The sequence below is a fragment of the Schistocerca gregaria genome, chromosome 5 (assembly GCF_023897955.1).
Source record: "Schistocerca gregaria isolate iqSchGreg1 chromosome 5, iqSchGreg1.2, whole genome shotgun sequence".
Classification (NCBI taxonomy): domain Eukaryota; kingdom Metazoa; phylum Arthropoda; class Insecta; order Orthoptera; family Acrididae; genus Schistocerca; species Schistocerca gregaria.
In genome coordinates this window covers 659494692-659515776 of record NC_064924.1, presented here as the reverse complement: position 1 = coordinate 659515776, position 21085 = coordinate 659494692, and the positions used below count along the sequence as shown (strand labels likewise).

General features: G+C 42.6%; 1 long non-coding RNA gene across 1 annotated transcript in view; it reads right to left on the bottom strand.

The window, feature by feature from the left end:
• Positions 1–539: 539 nt before the first annotated feature.
• LOC126273190 (uncharacterized) overlaps positions 540–21085 on the bottom strand; it is a 45413-nt gene continuing 24867 nt past the window's right edge. Inside the window, exon 3 of the long non-coding RNA XR_007549318.1 lies at positions 540–855. This is a non-coding gene — a long non-coding RNA (uncharacterized LOC126273190). The remainder of the gene's footprint in view (positions 856–21085) is intronic.

Genomic DNA, 21085 nt, shown 5'->3' with positions numbered 1-21085 from the left:
TGTTAAACATCCTATCGACTTCGAACTCATTAGGAATGGACTACAAGCTCTTATTGGAAAAGGAAATCGGCAGTGTCCTTTCTGAGGAACCATCCCGACAGTCGCCTTAAGCCATTTAGGGAAATCCTAGAAAACCTAAATCTGGATGCCCCGAATATGAGCCCAGTATCTGACCAATGACCCAAAGCTAGCGCTCACAGGGAAGCTTATGGAGCGGATTGGTGTTTCCTTACGTTGTTAATTGTAAAACATTCAAACACTAGCTAAATTTCTTCGTCATATTTGCAGGAAGATAAAGTTTGCTATCAAGGAAAGTCTTTTCGTACACCTTGTAGTTCTCGTCTAGCTCCAAGTTGGTAGCAAGCACTGTAACGCTTAAAACCACTACTACTGACAGATATACAAACACGATTAGATCACAGTAGTACTGGTTTCAATGCGAGCTTTATGTAAAGATAAAAATATAACTTTCCTCTGTAACTATGACTAAGAAACTGATAAGCTATTTTTCTTTTTTTTAAAAACCAGATTACAGCTTACCTAGGTATTAACTGAGAAATTTTTATATTTAATTTGTAGTAATATTTACAGATCTCACAATTAATGTCTAATTAGTTAACAATCTGCATGTCCTTTATTTGTGTATTGACTGATAGTCTATTTTTCTAATGAAGTGATTCCGCCGACACATCTCCGATCAAAGAGAAGGGCAGGTCTCGCTGTGTTTTCCGGGTCACCAGCACTTCCATCGCCAGCCTCTGCAGCAACCACAAAACCAGTTCTGGTCCTCCTCTTCGGGCTTTTCGAGGACCTCCCCCAAGAAACGTTGGAAAACATTTGTCACGGAAAATTCATCTATAAAGAAAGAAAATAATTGTTACTGTTCGTGTCTGTCCGTGACAGAATGTCCACGACGACCAGCGAACACTTAGTATTACGGAATGAAACCATCAGCGATATATCTAAAAAAAGATGTATTCTATACAATTCAGATTACACATTTATGGTCCGAAATGTTACTGTGAATAATTTCAAATAAAGGTAACAGTAACAAATAAAAAAAAAGAAAACCAAATGGTTGTAATCAGAACTTCTGAAAATGCAGCTGGTAGATACCGATCAACAATAAAACAGTTTCTATAATGAAGTTGTTGGCCGTGTTACAAGGTTTATGACTCTACATTTCCACAAAAAAAGCCACAAAGGTTTTTTAATTGATATTGTCCATCAGTAGAAGTGTTCCTAAAAGCTTCGATTAGTTATAAGCTTACCTGTGAAGGGATGAAAAATGCCTCTGGCATTAATTTGCGATTTTTATAACACAAGATAGTTTGTTGATAGCTGACAAAGACTACACAAAATCTAAAAGAACTACCGCACCGCGATTTTAAAATAAGGAGCTCAGATTTCCAGATTGGTGCTGCAGAATATTACATCTACCTATTTATTTATATCCCACAAAACACGTTAAGATGTTTAACGGAAGGTAAGCCTTGCACCACTCTCACTTCTTCCCTTCATTACGCCAGTCGTCAATGGTAAGCTGCAATAACGGTTGTTGGCGAGCCTGGGAGTTCGTATCTCTCTCCTTTGATCTTCATGGTCTTTTAGGGAAATACGCCCATCAAAAAAAGTTAAGCATATTTCCTAATTACCCACAGATATTCACTATGGACATTCCTTCTGTGTTTAGGTAGAAAGGTGGTTGTGTACATAATGCGAACTCGTTCGTCGTTGCCACTCTGCTCTCAATCGCGACCTGCAAACAAACGCAGTACATCAGAGCTGATTTCTGGTGAACGCACAGTTGTCCGTGTACCTCGTAGTGTTGCACAATGCCTCAGAACAGGCTCTCCATGGCAGAATGTATCAAAATCTTCATTTTGATAGGACAAAACATGAGACAAGTTGACGTTGCGAGTATTGTTCACGTTAATCAAATGGTTCAAATGGCTCTAAGCACTATGAGACTTAACATCTGAGGTCATCAGTCCCCTAGACTACTTAGAACTACTTAAACCTAACTAACGTAAGGACATCACACACATCCATGCCGGAAGCAGGATTCGAACCTGCGATCGTAGCAGCAGCGCGGTTCCGGACTGAAGCGCCTAGAACCGCTCGGCCACTGCGGCCGTCTCACATCAATCAGAGCGTTGCCTCTAGACTGTGGAAAGAGTTCCAGGAAACGCATTCAATAGCAGATCGACATTGCGAAAGCCGTCTTCGCAAAACTACAGCAGCTCAGGACCGATATGTTACGATATCTGCACAGAGACACGGTTCAAAAACAGCAATTACTCTGCGCCACGAGCTCCGAGAAGTCACAGGGATTACCGTAAGTAACCGAACTGGACGCAAAAGAATTTCTGATGGGGGTTTGAATATCCGGAGACCTCTCAAGACTCCACCACTCCGTCCACATCACACGGATGCTCGTGTAAGTTGGGCTAAAGCACATGAACATTGGATACGATACCACTACACCAAAACACAGTTCACAGACGAAGTGTCAACAGGCATTCACCCTGACGAGAACTGCATTCGGATATTGAGTTGAATAGGGGAACGCAATCATCCCTCAGTGACTGTGTAACGTCGCCGACAATCCGGTGGCTGAATCGTATTCTGGGCAGGTTTCATGTACAGTCGCCGCACACAACTCGTTCCCATTGAAGGCAACATGAATGCCGCAGTGCATGAAAACAATATTCTCCGGCCGGCCGCTGTGACTGAGTGCTTCTAGGCGCTTCAGTTCGGAACAGCATGACTGCTACTGTCGCAGGTTCGAATCCTACCGCGGGCATGGATGTGTGTGATGTCCTTAGGTTAGTTAGGTTTAAGTAGTTCTAACATCTAGGGGACTAATGACCTCAGATGTTAAGTCCCATAGTGCTCAGAGCCATTTGAACCATCTGAACCCATATTCTCCGACCCGTAGTCAGTGGTTTTTGCAGAGACTGTAGGGGAAGTTCACTCTACAGGATGATAACGACCGACCTCATCCCGCTCCCATTGTGTGTTGGTATCTGACGGGACATAGGATCTGAAAAATGGATGGGTCAGCATTCTCAGCGGCTATGAATTGCATAGCGCATGCATGGAACTTGCCGAAAAGAGCGATTTCTAATCGTCAACACTCTCCAGTAACGGTTGAAGCTCTTAGGAATTCTGCTCTTGAGGAGTGAGACAATGTCTCAAGAGACCTGCAAAGAGTTGGTACAGAGCATGCCCCGTCGTATTCAAGAGTCACTGACGGTTCATGGTGGACCTACACCTTACGGAACAGTGCACTGAACACACAATTTTATGTTTTTTGATGTTGTGGGATATTGCAACTATTTTGTTGTTGTTTTTTAAGTGATGTTCCTTTTTCATTTCATAATCTGTCGAAAAAGAACGTGTAGTGCAGTTTTCCTTTGAATAATAATCTGTATTATCGAAAAATACAGTATAACACATCTATCTCATTTCAAGATACGAGAACCAATTACATGTTTAACTTTTTGATGAGTGAATTTGTAGGACGAACCAACATGTCGTTTCACTATTCTAGGAACGTAGGCTATCGGAATTTTAACCATATCATGATGCACTTATCTTACACAGTCTGGCACTGGAGTTTGATGAACACCTACGCGATGCTCGCGATTACAAAACTTACGCGGGGCGAAACAAACTGGTCTTTTTCGGATTCTTTTATGTTTATTAAACCTAGTTGCTAAGGATCCTTCATTTAAGAGCAATACAGAAATACCAGTCAAACGAAGTTTTCGTGAGTGACCTTCTTCGTGAGTGGACTGCATTTCCCTAAGATTCTTCCAATATATTTCAGTGTGGTACCTGCCTTTACTACGATTAATTATATGTAGTTGTTGCACCTTAAATCGCTCCATACGCACACTTCCAGACATTTCATGGTTATGACTCTTTCCGCAGACTGTTCCACAATCGTGTAATCAGAAAATACTGTTCATCCCGACACTATATGCGCCATAGGTTACATTTGTTTATGTTGAGGGTTATCTGCCAATCCCTTCACTTTTGTATCGATTAGAACAGTGGTTCCCAGCCTTCCTCAGTACAATCAGGTACTAAAATAGTAGACCCACAAACATCAGCATCTTGAAACTTCCTGGCAGATTAAAACTGTGTGCCGAGTTCGAGTCTCGGTCCGGGACACAGTTTTAATGTCAGGAAGTTTCATATCAGCGCACACTCCGCTGCAGAGTGAAAATCTCATTCTGGAATCAGCATCTTGATCAACTAACTAAGCTTTAAAGTGAAAAATAATATTCTTTAAACACTTTCATTTTTAAAGTAACTAAAGACAAGTTATCGTTAGTTTTTGTACATGTTCCATTAAACCGCGAACGAATCAGCCAGTGAGGCAATTGGTACTGCTTATTTCTAACAACCTTTTTTCATAGAAGGATGAAGCAATTCTCAGTGGATTGCGAGCGTTACCTAAAACTATATCTCAGAAAGAAAACGTAACTATCCACGTTGAGGGTACACACTTGCTACAAAACATGCTTTTTCTGCACCAATCCTTCACCGACATCCTCCACCCCTATTGAAAATCAACCAAATGATATGTACCCCTACTATTTGTAAATCACTTGACTGCTGGACTCCTTACTGGCTGCCAATGCACTGTTTCTGACTGCAGCCAATAATAATAGTAACAATAATAATAATATTAATAATACAGTGTAGGCCCTACAGTAGTTAGTAGCCACTACACAGTTACTGCTGTGTTGTCAGTTAGTTCGTTTATTGTAGCAAAGTGAATAATGAAGCAATTTCCGGTCTATCTACAACTTGGAGAAGGCCTTTTCATGAGATTAATAATACAGTGTAGGCCTTACAGTAGTTAGTAGCCACTACACAGTAACTGCTGTGTTGTCAGTTAGTTCATTTATTGTAGCAAAGTGAATAATGAAGCAATTTCCGGTCTATCTACAACTTGGAGAAGGCCTTTTCATGAGATTTTTGGGGATTGGGTGTTTGTGTTGTCCTCATCATTTCATCACCATCATCATTCGTGACGGCTGCTAGACTGGACTGTGTAAAAACTGGACTGTGAAAAAACTGGGACTTCGTACGGGCGCTGATAGCCGCGCTGTTGAGCGCCCCACAAACCAAACATCATCAAACATGCGATTTTTAAGCGGATGTGATTCGTGTTTCTCAAGTTGACTGTCATTAATCAATCGTACTGTAACCGCACAAAATTATTTCAAGTGTTAAAGCTAATATTTGGAAAAAAATCCAATTATTGTTAACTTATGTAATTAGTACTGCAGCCTAAGAAATAGTGGCAACAGTAATGCAATGATCTTCTAAAAGATTTAGTTTCGTCACAAAAAAACAATTGAGCGCTTTTGCTTTTACCCCTCAGAATGTTACACTGTACCCTTAAGGGAGTAATTACCCCCAGGTTGGGAATCACTGCACTAGGATAACCACCCACTCCACATACTTTCTTGCGGTAACTAAAATGATTGCTGGAAGAAAAAAAAAACCTCTGAGTTCAGCAAGAATAAGACCTTACTTGTATACGAACTACAGGACGGAAAAAACATAGAATGAAATAAAAAATCTTAACATCTCTTACGTTTTTCGGAATACGGTTTCATTCTGCTGTTACTGTTTCTCGTAATGATGTCACAGGACACTATACTGTATATCCACAACAATGAGAAAGGTATTGTTTCAAGATCTTTTCTCGCAAATTCTTCTCGGCGTGTCACATATTTTCTACGCCTTCGAATATAATGACGTCTTTAGTATACGTTCTAAACAAAAGTACAGAAAGACAGCGATGTAATTATGTGTTAGACAAGAAATTTCTGGTACATTGTTTCAGTCATAGCACAAACATTCACATTAAGAACACTGGGATTCAACACATCTACAGAACAACTGTCTAGTAATAACTAAAAGAGTTGAAAATGCAAAATAATGCAGAAATATTTTTTAACTGGAAACATTTGTTTACTCTGAAAGCACTGATAGAAATAGTAGCTGGGTTCCATAATGACTGTCCAGTATGACTGTGTAAATACTCCTGGACATACTAAATCGTAGTGGAACAAATTCGTTCCATGATCGCTCAGCTGCTACTCAACATACGGAGATTATTCGGAGCTGAAAATGTTAGTGTGTGCTGGGGTTGGCCACTGTGTTACTAAAGATAAAAGGTCGCTTACGGGGCGGTATAAACCGACAAATGGATGCACATCATCGGACACCTTGTTCCTGTGTCGTTCATCTGTGAGAGACTTGACATATCATGAGCTCCATTTCACCCTATGTAAATATGCCCTAAGTGGAAAAGCTCCACCAGCTACCTGAGCGGTGCCCTAATGGCAAACAATGCATCATCGCATGTTGTTTCGGATATACACTGATCTGTCAAAACATATGTCCATCTACTTAATAGTGAGTTGATCCAACTTTGTAATACATCACAGGAGCGATTCTGGGTGGTTTTGATTCGACAAGTCTTTGGTAGGTGCCGGAGGTTTGTGTCACCAGATGTATACGCACATGCCACGCAATTCTTATTAATTATGGTCTGCTAGCTTCTGGGCGCAGTTCTGGGATCTGATAGCGTCCCAGATGTGTTGCACCTGGTTGGGATCAGGCACATTTGCTAACGATATCACCATCATTTCACTATCACAACCCTGTATGAGGGGCTTTTGAAAAGTCCGTGCAAAAATAAAAACTACTTACGTGTTTGGGGTAAACCTCTTTTATTTTTCGACATAGTCTCCTTTTAGACTTATACACTTGGTCCAACGCTGTTCCAATTTGTTGATCCCTTTCGAAAAATACGAATTGTCCAAGTCTGCAAAATAGCTATTATTTGCTGCAATCACCTCCTCGTTTGAATAAAATCTTTGTCCTGCCAGCCATTTCTTCAAATTGGGGTACAAATAGTAGTCCGAGGGAGCCAAGTCTGGAGAATAGGGGGGAGTTGAAATCCTATTTCCATTGATTCTGCGACCACAACTGCTGAGGTGTGTGCTGGTGCATTGCTGTGGTGGAAAAAGACTTTTTTGCGGCCCAATCGCCTGTGTTTTTCTTGCAGCTCGGTTTTCAAACGATCCAATAACATTCACCTGTAATAGTTTTACCCTTTTCCATATAGTCAATGAGGATTGTCACTTGCATATGCCAAAAGACAGTCACCATAACCTTTCCGGCAGGAGGAATGGTCTTCGAATTTTTTGGTGCAGATTCTCCCTTGGTAACCCATTGTTTAGATTGCTGTTTGGTCTCAGGGGTATAGTAATGTATCCATGTTTCATCCACACTGACGAAACGATGCTTAAAGTCCTGCGGATTCTTCGTGAACAACTGCAAACCATCCTTGCAACACTTCACACAGTTCCGTTTTTGATCAAGCGTGAGCAATCGCGGAACCCACAGCACTAGCAATCTCACGCACCTTAACTCTTCTGCCATCCATCACCATATCATGGATTTTATCAATGATTCCTGGAGTCGTGACCTCCACAGGGCGTCCAGAACGTTCAGCGTCACTTGCGCCCATATGGCCACTCCGAAAATTTTGAAACCACTAGTAAACTGTTCTAATCGAAGGTGCAGAGTCACCATAATGTTTATCAGGCTTCTCTTTAGTCTCCTGAGGCCTTTTGCCTTTCATAAAGTCATGTGTAATAACCACACGAAATTCTTTTTCCCCATTTTTTGACAATCACTCGACTTCCTTGATTCACACGAATGCCAAACACAAAGGAATACACCAATATGGCTGAAACTTGGTGTGCGTTCTTTCCAAAGATGCTACTAACTAAAATGACTTCGATACGCGCTGGTGGTGCCATCTCTCGGACTTTGCACGGACTTTTCAAACGCCCCTCGTAACACGATTCAGGCCTTGTGACATGGACAGTTATTGCTCGAAGATACCATCGCCGTCGAGGAAGACATCAGGCTTGACTGGATGTAAGTGGTCCACGTAGCCCACAGGTTGAGTTGAAGTCCACGGGAATAGGCCACTGCAGTAAAATAACTGCCCCCATCGATCTGCGTCAGTGGCGCAGTTGAGCCTTTCGCCTTGATGACGGCAGATCCGGAAACGACTGTCGAACTAGTGTAACAGGAAACATGAGTCATCCGAGCTGGCGACGCGTTTCCATTGGCCCAAAGTTCAATCAAGGTGATCTCGTGTCCACTGCAGTCGTAACTGACAGTGGCTTTGGTTCGACACAGAACACGTAGGTGTCGTCTGCAACAATGTGCTCCGGAACATTTCTACCTGCGTCAGCATTGTACTCTGTCGTCACAGCTGCCACAGATCATCGCCTATCCTGGTATATAGGGCGGCCAAGCCTCCGCCCCCCACATTCTGTGATGAAGCGTGGACGTCCAACACCTTGTCGCCTTCTCGTTGATTCGTAGTCTTCCAAGAACTTTTCATAGATGGTCACGAATAAACAAGAGGACGTCCGCCACGGTGGGTGAGTGGTCAGCGCGACAGACTGTCAATCCAAAGGGCCTGGGTTCGATTCCCGGCTGGGTCGGAGATTTTCTCCACTCAGGGACTGGGTGTTGTGTTGTTCTAATCATCATCATTTCATCCCCATCGACGCGCAAGTCGCCGAAGTGGCGTCAAATCGAAAGACTTGCAGCAGGCAAACGGTCTACCCGACAGGGGGCCCTCGTCACACGACATTTCATTTCAACAAGAGGACAATCGCACACCTTCGCCGTTTTTGATGTGCTGGTTCCCAAGCGCCTGGCCGTTACAAACTGCCCTTTGTTAAATTCGCTTAATTCAACGAATACCCTTATTTGCATCCTGTATCGTCGCTGAAGAAAGCGCTGCTGTCACTGTGACATCTGAACGTTACGACAACATGTTAGAGACGTTTCTCTTTCCAAGTGCTGGCCGCTGTGACCGAACGGCTCAGTCCAGAACCGCGCTGCTGCTACAGTCGCAGGTTCGAATCCTGCCTCGAGCATGGATATGTGAGATGTCCTTAGGTTAGTTAGGTTTAAGTAGTTCTAATTCTAGCGGACTGATGACCTCAGATGTTAAGTTCCATAGTGCTTAGAGCCATTCTCTTTCCAAGACGACGCCACACACTTCCAAATGTTGACAGTCAGCACACTTCGTTTCAAACAGGATCAAGCCACCTCTCACACTGCCAGAGAGTTTATGCCAGAATTAAAACGTTTGTTAATTGCAAGGAATACTTGTGATTTTTTTAAAGTGACGTCTAATGCAATTTCCATTTCACTATAACATGTCTCGAACTAGAGCCCTGCAACGTGCCACATTTGCCCGTCCAAGCCCGCCTGCGGCCGACCGCTCCATTTTGCTGCTCGTAGCGCGGGCAGTGGAGATATTGTGTACTAGAGTTGTGGGCTGTTAGTGAATGAGTCAAATAGTGATGGGCTAAACTGCGATTTCCCGATATCAGTGATTTCTGTAAATGCTACTTTTCAGTATCTGTTATTCTTAACTGTGATTTGTCGCAGTTAAGAGTCGCAGTTAAGGACCCTAGGTCGTGTATCCCTCCGCCACTGCTATTTCTGCGACTTCTGCTACTTCCGCGATTTCTGCTACTTCTGCGATTTCTGTGACTTCTGCGTTTTCTGTGACTCCTGCGGTTACTGCGACTTACCACCATATGAAAAAGTTACATCTGTCCACCCAGACAATTGCATATCAACAAACCTGTCATTGGTAAGTATGTTTTACGTTTGTTCTTCCGTTGGCTTCAGTTTTGTATTAAAGAAACAACTGTGAAGATATTAATAGTGTAATTAATACAGTATGTAAGTAGCCATACAGCAGCGTAATAGTTTGAGTTTAGAAAATGAATTCTAACATATTGTTATGTTCACACTTCACAGGTACCCGAACTACATTTCAGTCACTCAGTAAAGTGATAACTCAAAATATCATTGTCAACAGTCTTTAGACCGTTTTCGTCAGACGAGAGGTTAGTTTCTAAGTGTTTCGATGAACTTAATTACTTCAGTGAGATCGTTGTTGCAAATGTGGAATATACCCCATTGAGTGGCTTTCATTATAGCAAATATTAGCAATCTACTTTGTCAATTATATTGCTTGAAATTAGTGACAGCAGAAATTGTTTAATAATCCTTGTGATTTTGCAGACACAGTTCTGACTCTTGATTGCTGGTTGCTGTATGTATCTATCCACATCAAGGTTGTTGAGAGAGACTCGTGAAGATTCAAGACAGCTCTTAGAGGACTTGCACTTTAAAAGTGACATAATTGTGAAATAAGTGTGCAGATGAGTGATTAAACTGTGTTTTATTGAAGTTGTGCGATTTTAAAGGAATAATAAATGTTAAATACAGTGAGTGAATAATGAAAATCTCATTTTCCACATGTTTAAGCCGTCCTGTACCTGTAATTTTCCGCCACTTATTTACTGGTAAACACTTGTTGGAGAGTGACATGCCGCCCCTCCCCCCTTCTCCACAATCTTGGTGTGACACTGACCTGTAACATATCCCAAAGTCTACAATATGCTTTTAGAGGCTGTTGGTATGAAAGTGGGAAGTACAGATCTAGTGGTTAAATCAGGAATAGCTTAAGTTCAAATGGTTCAAATGGCTCTAAGCACTATGGGACTTAACATCTATGGTCATCAGTCCCCTAGAACTTAGAACTACTTAAACCTAACTAACCTAAGGACATCACACAACACCCAGTCATCACGAGGCAGAGAAAATCCCTGACCCCGCCGGGAATCGAATCCGGGAACCCGGGCGTGGGAAGCGAGAACGCTACCGCACGACCACGAGCTGCGGACCAATAGCTTAAGTGCATTACTTGAAAGTAACACATGAAGAGCTTAGTTATATAGGTGGTAGTAGTGTCGGCAAAAAGTTCTTGTGTGTGAAGTTGCCATGTAGAACACCAGGTGTAAAACTTTTATACCGAGTCTTGAACTGTGTCGGAACAAAAGTGAGGCATTCATATGAGTCAATACTACTGTTTTCATTTCGCTACACTTATACAGATATTTGAGTTCTGCTGTGTTAACATTGCAAAGCCCTGTAGGCATGTGGAGTATTAACCAAACCTGTCATATTGGAAGCAGAGTCAAATACATTTGTTATGTTACTTGATATTTTCAGGAGAAAAAGGCAATGTTGCTTCTTATTAATATAATACATTCAGAGTCACAGCTGTGTTTGACCAACCATAACTGATGCTGAATGTGCATGTCGTCATATAATGTGAAGGGCTTATTTCAATAGTGGTACAAGTCCATTACCTCCACGTTTCTGTCTATAATGCTTGTTGTTGTTGTTGTTGTGGTCTTCAGTCCTGAGACTGGTTTGATGCAGCTCTCCATGCTACTCTATCCTGTGCAAGCTTCTTCATCTCCCAGTACCTACTGCAACCTACATCCTTCTGAATCTGCTTAGTGTACTCATCTCTCGGTCTCCCTCTACGATTTTTACCCTCCACACTGCCCTCCAATGCTAAATTTGTGATCCCTTGATGCCTCAAAACATGTCCTACCAACCGATCCCTTCTTCTAGTCAAGTTGTGCCACAAACTTCTCTTCTCCCCAATCCTATTCAATACCTCCTCATTAGTTACGTGATCTATCCACCTTATCTTCAGTATTCTTCTGTGAAATTAATAATCCAAACAAACATAAATTAAGGTTCATCTCTAGCAAGAAGCCATATGTTTGAATATTTCTGGTATCTCAACTGCAGATTTTTCAGCGCTCATTTAACTTTCCGTCTCTGTATCTCAAAATGAACAAAAATGCACACACACGGCACAGGCACACCGATCTCGTGAGGCAGAAGGCTCTCATAACGAAGTACGTACGTCGGTCAACAGATGGCACTAGGAAAAGAATGTTAACTGCACTTTTTAGTTGTTACTTGCGACTCTTAGTTGCGATTTGTCACAGAAATCGCAGTTTGACTCGGTAGCGAATAGCGTAGTATGAACTTTGCTCAACAGATAGCACTGCTAACTGCGCTTTTTAGTTGCTACTTGCGACCCTTAGTTGCGACTTGTCATGGAAATCGCAGTTAGACTCGACAGCGTGTCGCAGAGATGAGCGTAGTACGAACTTTGGCCAACAGATAGCACTGTTAACCGCGCTTTTTACTTGCTACTTGCGACTCTTAGTTGCAGCTTGTCACTGAAATCGCAGAAAGCAGTGCTAAATTCGACCAACAGATGGCTCACGTCTTTGAATGTAAAATAATACTTGCGACTGCTAACTGTGACTGAAATCGCAGTTAGATTCTGTAAAGTTGTTATTGTGATATCTGTGACTTCTCAGTCACTGTGATTCTAACAGATACGCGATTTCCTGCCCACCATTAGTACGTAGTGATCTCCATACTATAGTATAGAGATCACTGTTAGTACGCTGTGCTTCGAAGGCAACTTCCGAATCATGCCTAGTCATGCCGAATGATTACGACCGGCAGATGGCAGTCAAGTGGAATATGCGTGTGAACAAAGGAAGCTCGGAAAGACCTAACGAAGTTCGTGGGCCGTAATATTACTCGTGAAAACGAAGCTGGCATAATGAAATAAAACAGAAGCTGCAATCAAATTAAACGTGACCTTTCATCAATTAAGGCATTACACGTATAAATCGAGAATCACACTTGTAACGTCATATGCATGTTTACTCATAAATAGACTATTTCTGGCATATCTTCGATTATGCCCCATTGACAATTTCAGACATGTCCTGCCATCTGTGAGTAAGTTGTAAAACTTTTTGCATTCCGAAAGAATCGTGCCATCGCAGACTAGAAAGAATTGTGAACGAATCGTAGGAATCGATTCGCAATGTGAGATTGAATCGTAGGAATCGAATCGGGAAAAAGAATCGTGTTGCCCAACTCTATTGTGTACCGGAAACAAAGCGCCGTCGAGGTCCTCGACTTGCTTGGGTACCAGGCCGAGCCCGGGTGTCAACAGGGGTCGGTGCAACACAGAAACGGACAGCGCTGGTGAAGCGGGAATGGCGGGCCACACGCCAGCGGAATAGCTTTCTGAATCGTCTGCACTCCTCTGACAATCTAAAGCATTGATATGCTAGGAAGAGGCTATTCTTAAGCCTTTGTAAAGAAAAATAGCTCGCAATGTAACACAGTAACGCATAATACAATAATGAACATAGTGCAGGCAACATTTTATTGGTTTATTCAATTCATCCATTCATAAAACTTGATCTCATATTTTGTACTAAGCTTTATTACACTTTGGCCCACAGTTTTATATGGTCTAGAAATGTTTCAACAACCTCTTTGTATCCCTGCTTTTTATGTTCTTCTTCGTGTAACCCTCCCTCCATGAACCATGGACCTTGGCGTTGGTGGGGAGGCTTGCGTGCTTCAGCGATACAGATAGCCGTACCGTAGGTGCAACCACAACGAAGGGGTATCTGTTGAGAGGCCAGACAAACATGTGGTTCCTGAAGAGGGGCTGCAGCCTTTTCAGTAGTTGCAGGGGCAACAGTCTGGATGATTGACTGATCTGGCATTGTAACAATAATCAAAACGGCCTTGCTGTGCTGGTACTGCAAATGGCTGAAAGCAAGGGGAAACTACGGCCGTAATTTTTTCCGAGGGCATTCAGCTTTACTGAATGATTAAATGATGATGGCCTCCTCTTGGGTAAAATATTCTGGGGGTAAAATAGTCCCCCATTCGGATCTCCGGGCGGGGACTACTCAAGAGGATGTTGTCATCAGGAGAAATAAAACTGGCGTTCTACACATAGGAGTGAGGAATGTCAGATCCCTTAATCAGGTACATAGGTTAGAAAATTTAAAAAGGGAAATGGATAGGTTAAAGTTAGATATAGTGGGAATTAGTGAAGTTCGGTGGCAGGAGGAACAAGACTTCTGGTCAGGTGACTACAGGGTTATAAACACAAAATCAAATAGGGGTAATGCAGGAGTTGGTTTAACAATGAATAGGAAAATAGGAATGCGGGTAATCTACTACAAACACATAGTGAACATATTATTGGGGCCAAGATAGATACGAAGCCCACACCTACTACAGTAGTACAAGTTTATATGCCAACTAGCTCTGCAGATGACGAAGAAATTGAAGAAATGTATGATGAAAAAAAAGAAATTATTCAGATAGTGAAGGATGACGAAAATTTAATAGTCATGGGTGACTGGAATTCGGTAGTAGGAAAAGGGAGAGAAGGAAACGTAATAGGTGAATATGGACTGGGGCAAAGAAGGTGGGAATTTAAGGAGATGGGACCTGGATAAACTAAAAGAACCAGAGGTTGTACATAGTTTCAGGGAGAGCATAAGGGAGCAATTGACAGGAATGGGGGAAAGAAATACAGTAGAAAAAGAATGGGTAGCTTTGAGGGATGAAGTAGTGAAGGCAGCAGAGGATCCAGTAGGTAAAAAGAAGAGGGCTAGTAGAAATCCTTGGGTAACAGAAGAAATATTGAATTTAATTGATGAAAGGAAAAAATATAATAATGCATTAAATGAAGCAGGCAAAATGGAATACAGACGTCTCAAAAATGAGATCGACAGGAAGTGCAAAATGGCTAAGCAGGGATGGCTAGAGGACAAATGTAAGGATGTAGAGGTTTATCTAATGAGGGGTAGGATAGATACTGGCTACAGGAAAATTAAAGAGACCTTTGGAGATAAGAGAACCACTTGTATGAACATCAAGAGCTCTGATGAAAACCCAGTTCTAAACAAAGAAGGGAAAGCAGAAAGGTGGAAGTAGTATATAGAGGGTCTATACAAGGGCGATGTACTTGAGGACAATATTATGGAAATGGAAGAGGATGTAGATGAAGATGAAATGGGAGATACGCTACTGCGTGAAGAGTTTGACAGAGCACTGAAATACCTGAGTCGAAACAAGGCCCCCGGAGTAGACAACATTCCATTGGAACTACTGACGGCCTTGGGAGGGCCAGACCTGACAAAACTCTACCATCTGGTGAGCAAGATGTATGAGACAGGCGAAATACCCCCAGACTTCAAGAAGAATATAATATTTCCAATCCCAAAGAAATCAGGTATTGACAGATGTGAAAATTACCAAACTATCAGTTTAATAAGTCACAGCTGCAAAATACTAACTCGATTTTTTTACAGACGAATGGAAAAACTAGTAGAAGCCGTCCTAGGGGAAGATCAGTTTGGATTCCGTAGAAATGTTGGAACACATGAGGCAATACTGACCCTACGACTTTTGTTAGAAGCTAGATTAAGGAAGGGCAAACCTACGTTTCTAGCATTTGTAGACTTAGAGAAAGCTTTTGAAAATGTTGACTGGAATATTCTCTTTCAAATTCTGAAGGTGGCAGGGGTAAAATACACGGAATGAAAGGCTATTTACAATTTGTACAGAAACCAGATGGCAGTTATAAGAGTCGAGGGACATGAAAGGGAAGCAGTGGTTGGGAAGGGAGTGAGATAGGGTTGTAGTCTCTCCCCGATGTTATTCAATCTGTATATTGAGCAAGCAGTAAAGGCAACAAAAGAAAAATTCGGAGTAGGGATTAAAATCCATGGAGAAGAAATAAAAACTTTGAGGTTCGCCGATGACATCGTAATTCTGTCAAGGACAGCAAAGGACTTGGAAGAGCAGTTGAATGGAATGGATAGTGTCTTGAAAGGAGGATATAAGATGAACATCAACAAAAGCAAAACGAGGATAATGGATTGTAGTCGAATTAAGTCGGGTTATGCTGAGAGAATTAGAACAGGAAATGAGACACATAAAGTAGTAAAAAGAGAAATTTGTTACCATCGCGTATAGATTTAAGTGTCAGGAAGTCATTTCTGAAAGTATTTGCATGGAGTGTAGCCATGCATGGAAGTGAAACATGGACGATAAATAGTTTGGACAAGAAGAGAATAGAAGCTTTGAAATGTGGAGCTACAGAAGAATGCTGAAGAATAGATGGGTAGATCACATAATTAATGAGGAAGTATTGAATAGGATTGGAGAGAAGAGAAGTTTGTGGCACAACTTGACCAGAAGAAGGGATCGGTTGGTAGGACATGTTCTGAGGCATCAAGGGATCACCAATTTAGTATTGTAGGGCAGCGTGGAGGGTAAAACTCGTAGAGGAAGACCAAGAGATGATTACACTAAGCAGATTCAGAAGGATGTAGGTTGCAGTAGGTACTGGGAGAAGAAGAAGCTTGCACAGGATAGAGTAGCATGGAGAGCTGCATCAAACCAGTCTCAGGACTGAGGACCTCAACAACAACAACAATAACAACAACAACTTCGTGTAACGTTCCTGGGTGATTTTCCACGATCAAGATCTTTCGCTATACGAGTCCTTAAATTTTCGATGTGGTCAGCGGTCTACTCCTTTACCATACGGAAAGCAAATAAATCTGTCAAGTACAGGTGGTTCGCGTGGCTATCCCTGTCGCAGGTTCGAGTCCTCCCTCGGGCATGGGTGTATGTGTTGGCCTTAGCTTAAGTTAGTTTACGTTAGATTAAGTAGTGTGTAAGCCTAGGGCCCGATCACCTTAGCAGTTTGGTCCCATAGGAACTTATCACAAATTTCCAAATTTTTCATGTGCATGAAAACTCCTGGACCCTGTTATGACGCTTGAATAGCTCCAAAGCTTCTCCTAACAGTCAGATCATAACAGTAGTGGCAATCTTCCGGCGTCAGCAAAATTCATTGTCTTGGAAAGTGTGTAAGAATGTGCACAAGAGATTTGTGGTCCTTTGTCAAAGGGGCAGGAGACTGCTTTCTAGGTCTTGCACGCATACTGCCAGAAACAGAAGAACAGTACCCCACTGCAAGTGCAAGAGATGTGCTTCCTCACCCACCAACAATTTCTCGCCATGAAAAAGAAATATCAGACGAATGCCGCGTGGGTGTGGTCCCCGGAGTGTTGCTGGATATGGAGGATGGAGTGTGGGCGTGTGCAACTGTCACGTGGACAGACGCGTACACTAACTAAAAGTCATTATTTTACTCTTATTACGCATTCCCTATCGTCAGGGTTGCAGTGCGAAAATCGTATCCTGCTTGTTGCAGAATTCCTGTTTGTTGGAGAAAAGTGCTACAAATGTACTGGACGAAACCGCAACTAACATAAGCAAGTTAGGGATACCTACAAGCCATCTCTTGAAAGTTACGTTCGTTGCCAATCAGGGGGCACACATGAAAAAGTCCCTACAGAACTGTTGACGGCTTCCATACAACAACCGCTTCTTCAGCACTGTTCTATGTTACACCCTTTAGGAAAAATGATCGCAGGAATGGTGCCGAAATGTTCAACATGGCGTTACTTGTTTAAAGAGGAGTGGCCGTGTGAAAGACTCACGGCTGTAGTTTACCGTAAAGTAGCACGTTGAGACTCGCTGGAATACTCTGTGTGTCCTGCTAAAATCGTGTTTACGCACCACGAACACATTGTTGAAGTTTTACGTGAATTCGGAAAAATACATTGTCTGAGAACTGGAATTAGCAGGTAGCTGGCAAATTAATTTATTTTATCGAAGTATTTCAAGGGGTTACCAAGACTATGGAGGCTGACAGTTGCTTGTGCCATGGGCGTAGCGGCCACAGGAACACTGTGTTCAGAATGGTGCGGACACTAAGGTTAGCAATCCGCTGTATGTAAGAAGACGCGTGTTCGGTTCATGGAGTGTCCACCCGCTGTAGCAAAAAGCTAAGTGACATTTTCATTAACTGAATTTGAGAGACGTTACGTGACATCCACACAAAAGTACTGCAGAAACACGACTATGAAACAGATAGAAAGAACGAAAAAGAAAGTGTTTAGAGACGTGGAGTTACGGAGTTATCATCTCCACGTTTCTAATAAATTCTTGCTCTCATTTGTAACATATTCAAGGAGTTCTTATCAGTGTAATAGAAGCATATTCTGCAATATTCGATGTTATTTGCCTGTAAGAGCGGTCCCTCTCAGGCGTAGTTTGATTTTGTGACTATCGTCTGATTAAAAAACGAAAGATTTCATTTCTGCAAGTGAAATGATTCTTGCCTATCACAAAAATTTGGCAGCTTATTTCCGAATATGTCGCGATTTCCGAGGGTGTGGTTAAGTAGTAAGTTAAGAGCACAGATTAAAATGCTGTGAGTGAAAGAAACAGCAATGACAGTTATATTCCTGCGTTTCACAAATATGTAGCTGTTTTTTTTCGAGGTATCAACAACAAAATTCACTTGAACATGAGGAAAATCAGTCTATGTCCCTTCTGCAGTTCTTTTATGAAGAAAGTGGAGTTTTACTAGCGAGTTTTAGAATGTTTCGTGATAACGTCGCCCCGTAAGGAAAACAGAAGTGTTGTTTTGAATATCATAATGGAATAATTATGAACTGATTATTATCTTTTTCGGGAGATAACGGTATCAGTTACGACGCCTATCAGTAATGTTAAAAGCTCGACCTGTTGTCTGGAGATAACTCGTGTAGCTGCAGGAGAGCGCACAGGAAGTGCAAGCGAAACTTGTCGGACAACAAACGTTCTCGCTCGTATCTTCGAAATAGTTTACACGTGCACCGCTGCTGCCACTTGGAAGCCGACGCCAAAAGCAACAAATCTCTGGTGACGACATCCGCTTCAGTCCCTTTAAATGCGTACTCATCTTCATTCTCGTCAACATCGTTACGTCCAACACAAACTCTCGAGTTGTCATCACCGACTGTCCGAAAATTTCCTCTTCTCCGCGTGCAAGTTGTCACAGGCTGTCAGCAGCGGGAATTTAAATTTTGTAGAAACGGACTTTTACAACGAATATGTCTTTGTTTAAACAAGACGTAATAGCAATTATTGTTCGAAACCTGTGGGATGTCTAGTGCCAGTGATGTAGTTTCAAGACATTCAGTATAAACTGGCAATTTGTTCCTAGATGTTGTTGTTATTGCTGTCTTCAGTTCGACAATTGGTTTCATGCATCTCTCCATGAGAACTCTCTGCAGTGCAAGTCATTTCATCTCTGCACAGCTACTGCAACCTACATCCATTTCAACCTGCTTACGTCCGATCAATGTCCATTTCACGTCTCGTTGCAACGTTACGCCCGGACATTTAAACGGCGTGGCTGTGTCGAGCAGGACACTACTAATGTTTTATCCAGACATTACGGTTTTGTTTTTCCTCCTCATCCCCATTAACTTATACTTTTCTACATTTAGAGCTAGCTGCCGTTCCTCACACCAACTATAGATTTTGTCTGGTGGTTTTGTCTTCCCCTACAGTCACTCAACTTGACTCATTCCCGTACCCCAAGCAGCAACAGCAAACAACCGTAGATTGCTGTTCGCGCTGTCCTCCAGATCATTTATATATACAGAAAACAATAGCGGTCCAGTCACACTTCCCTGGGGCACTCCTGTCGATCCCTTCTCTCTAATGAACACTCGCCATCGAGAACAACGTACTGGCTCCTATTACTTATGAAATCTTCGAGTCACCCATATATCTGGGAACCTATTCCATACTCTCGTACCTTCCTCAACAGTCTGCAGTGGCGCACAGTATCAAATGACTTTCAGAAATGAAGAAATAATGAATCTGCCTGTTGCCCTTCATTCATAGTTTGCAGATTATCACGTGAGAAAAGGGCAAGCTGAGCTTCGCACTAGCGATCCTTTCTAAAACCGCGCTGATTCGTGGACATAAACTTCTCGGTCTCAAGGAGATTTATTATATTCGAACTCAGAATACATTCCAGAATTGTGCAGCAAACCAATGTTAAGGATATTTTCCGGGTCCATTATTTTGCCCTTTTTTGTACAAGAGTCACTTGAACTGTTCTCCAGTCGTTTGGGATTTTGTGTTGGGCGAGTGATTCGCTATAAATGCAAGCTAAGTAAGGCGCCAGTGCCATACTAGTAGAGTATTCTTTGCGAAACCGAAGTGGGATACCATCCTTACCTGGCCATCTTCATGGCGGCGATCAGTTTTTCGAGCAGCCTATCCCGTAGCTGTTCTAATTGCCGGGCAACGGCAGTGTTGATGAGTTTGTAGACTTCGTCTGTCGGCTTGTTGGTCTGTGCCCTTGTGCCTTCAGTGTGGTCTTTTGTGCCGCCTTCTGTCGCTGTGGTGGCTATTGTCTCATGCCACCTCCCGTTGCCGTTTTCCGGAGGAGATACCGCAGTTTGAAAGGGGTCTTTCCTTCCGCGTCTCCTTTTCCTTTTTGCCCTGCTCAGCACATACTAAATCCACCGAAACTGTCTTGCTCAGCTGTGTCTTCGCGCCAACGCTACGGTTGGCTGTGTGCGCTTTGCACCCTCCCCCCCTCCCCCCAAACATGCCATGCGTTGGCCGCCTCAGCGGGCACAAGTCAGTGTATCTTCTTTGGCGCGTCGAAAGTTACGGCTGTCATGGTTTCCAGCGCAAGTGACGCACGTCGTCAGATTGTGACAATGTTTTGCCACGTGACCTTGTGCGGTATCAAGCGAGTTGTGGGGCCCGGGAAATATTATATGTTTGAGGTTGGGGCAGCTACACAGGACGCTTTTCAAAGCCAGGGCCCCGCAGCAAACAAATGGTGCCGAACGTTAGCCGGACGAGAGGGGTAGCCCCACCGCACGGTCCAGCCGCGTGGCTGGGAATTCCGCTGTGACGAGGGCCGTGCTTTGTGTCGATGAAGAAGATGTCTATGCCGGGAGGGCCAAAGATGGCGGACTTAGTGAAACCTTAATGGCAGACATGTCACAGTTCATTTAAAAATTAATAGTAGCCATATGAATCATGATAGCTCAAAAAGAAACATGTACATTATCCATTATTTGCACGACGATTCTGATGGTTTAATCAGATTTTCAATATCTTTATTAGTTTAAGTTTTAGTATCTGTAGGTAAATTATACAAGTGACACCCAGCAACGAATTTCCAAAATCTAAACGGTTCATCCGATTTTGTCGATCACTGTGTCTTTCGAAAGCTATTAGTGTAAACCTAAATTTGTATGAATTAGAAAGCACAAAGACATTGGGCTCCTGGTCTACCTTTTGTTCTATTCCTTTATATGGTAGAGCACTTGCCCGCGAAAGGCAAAATCCCGAGTTC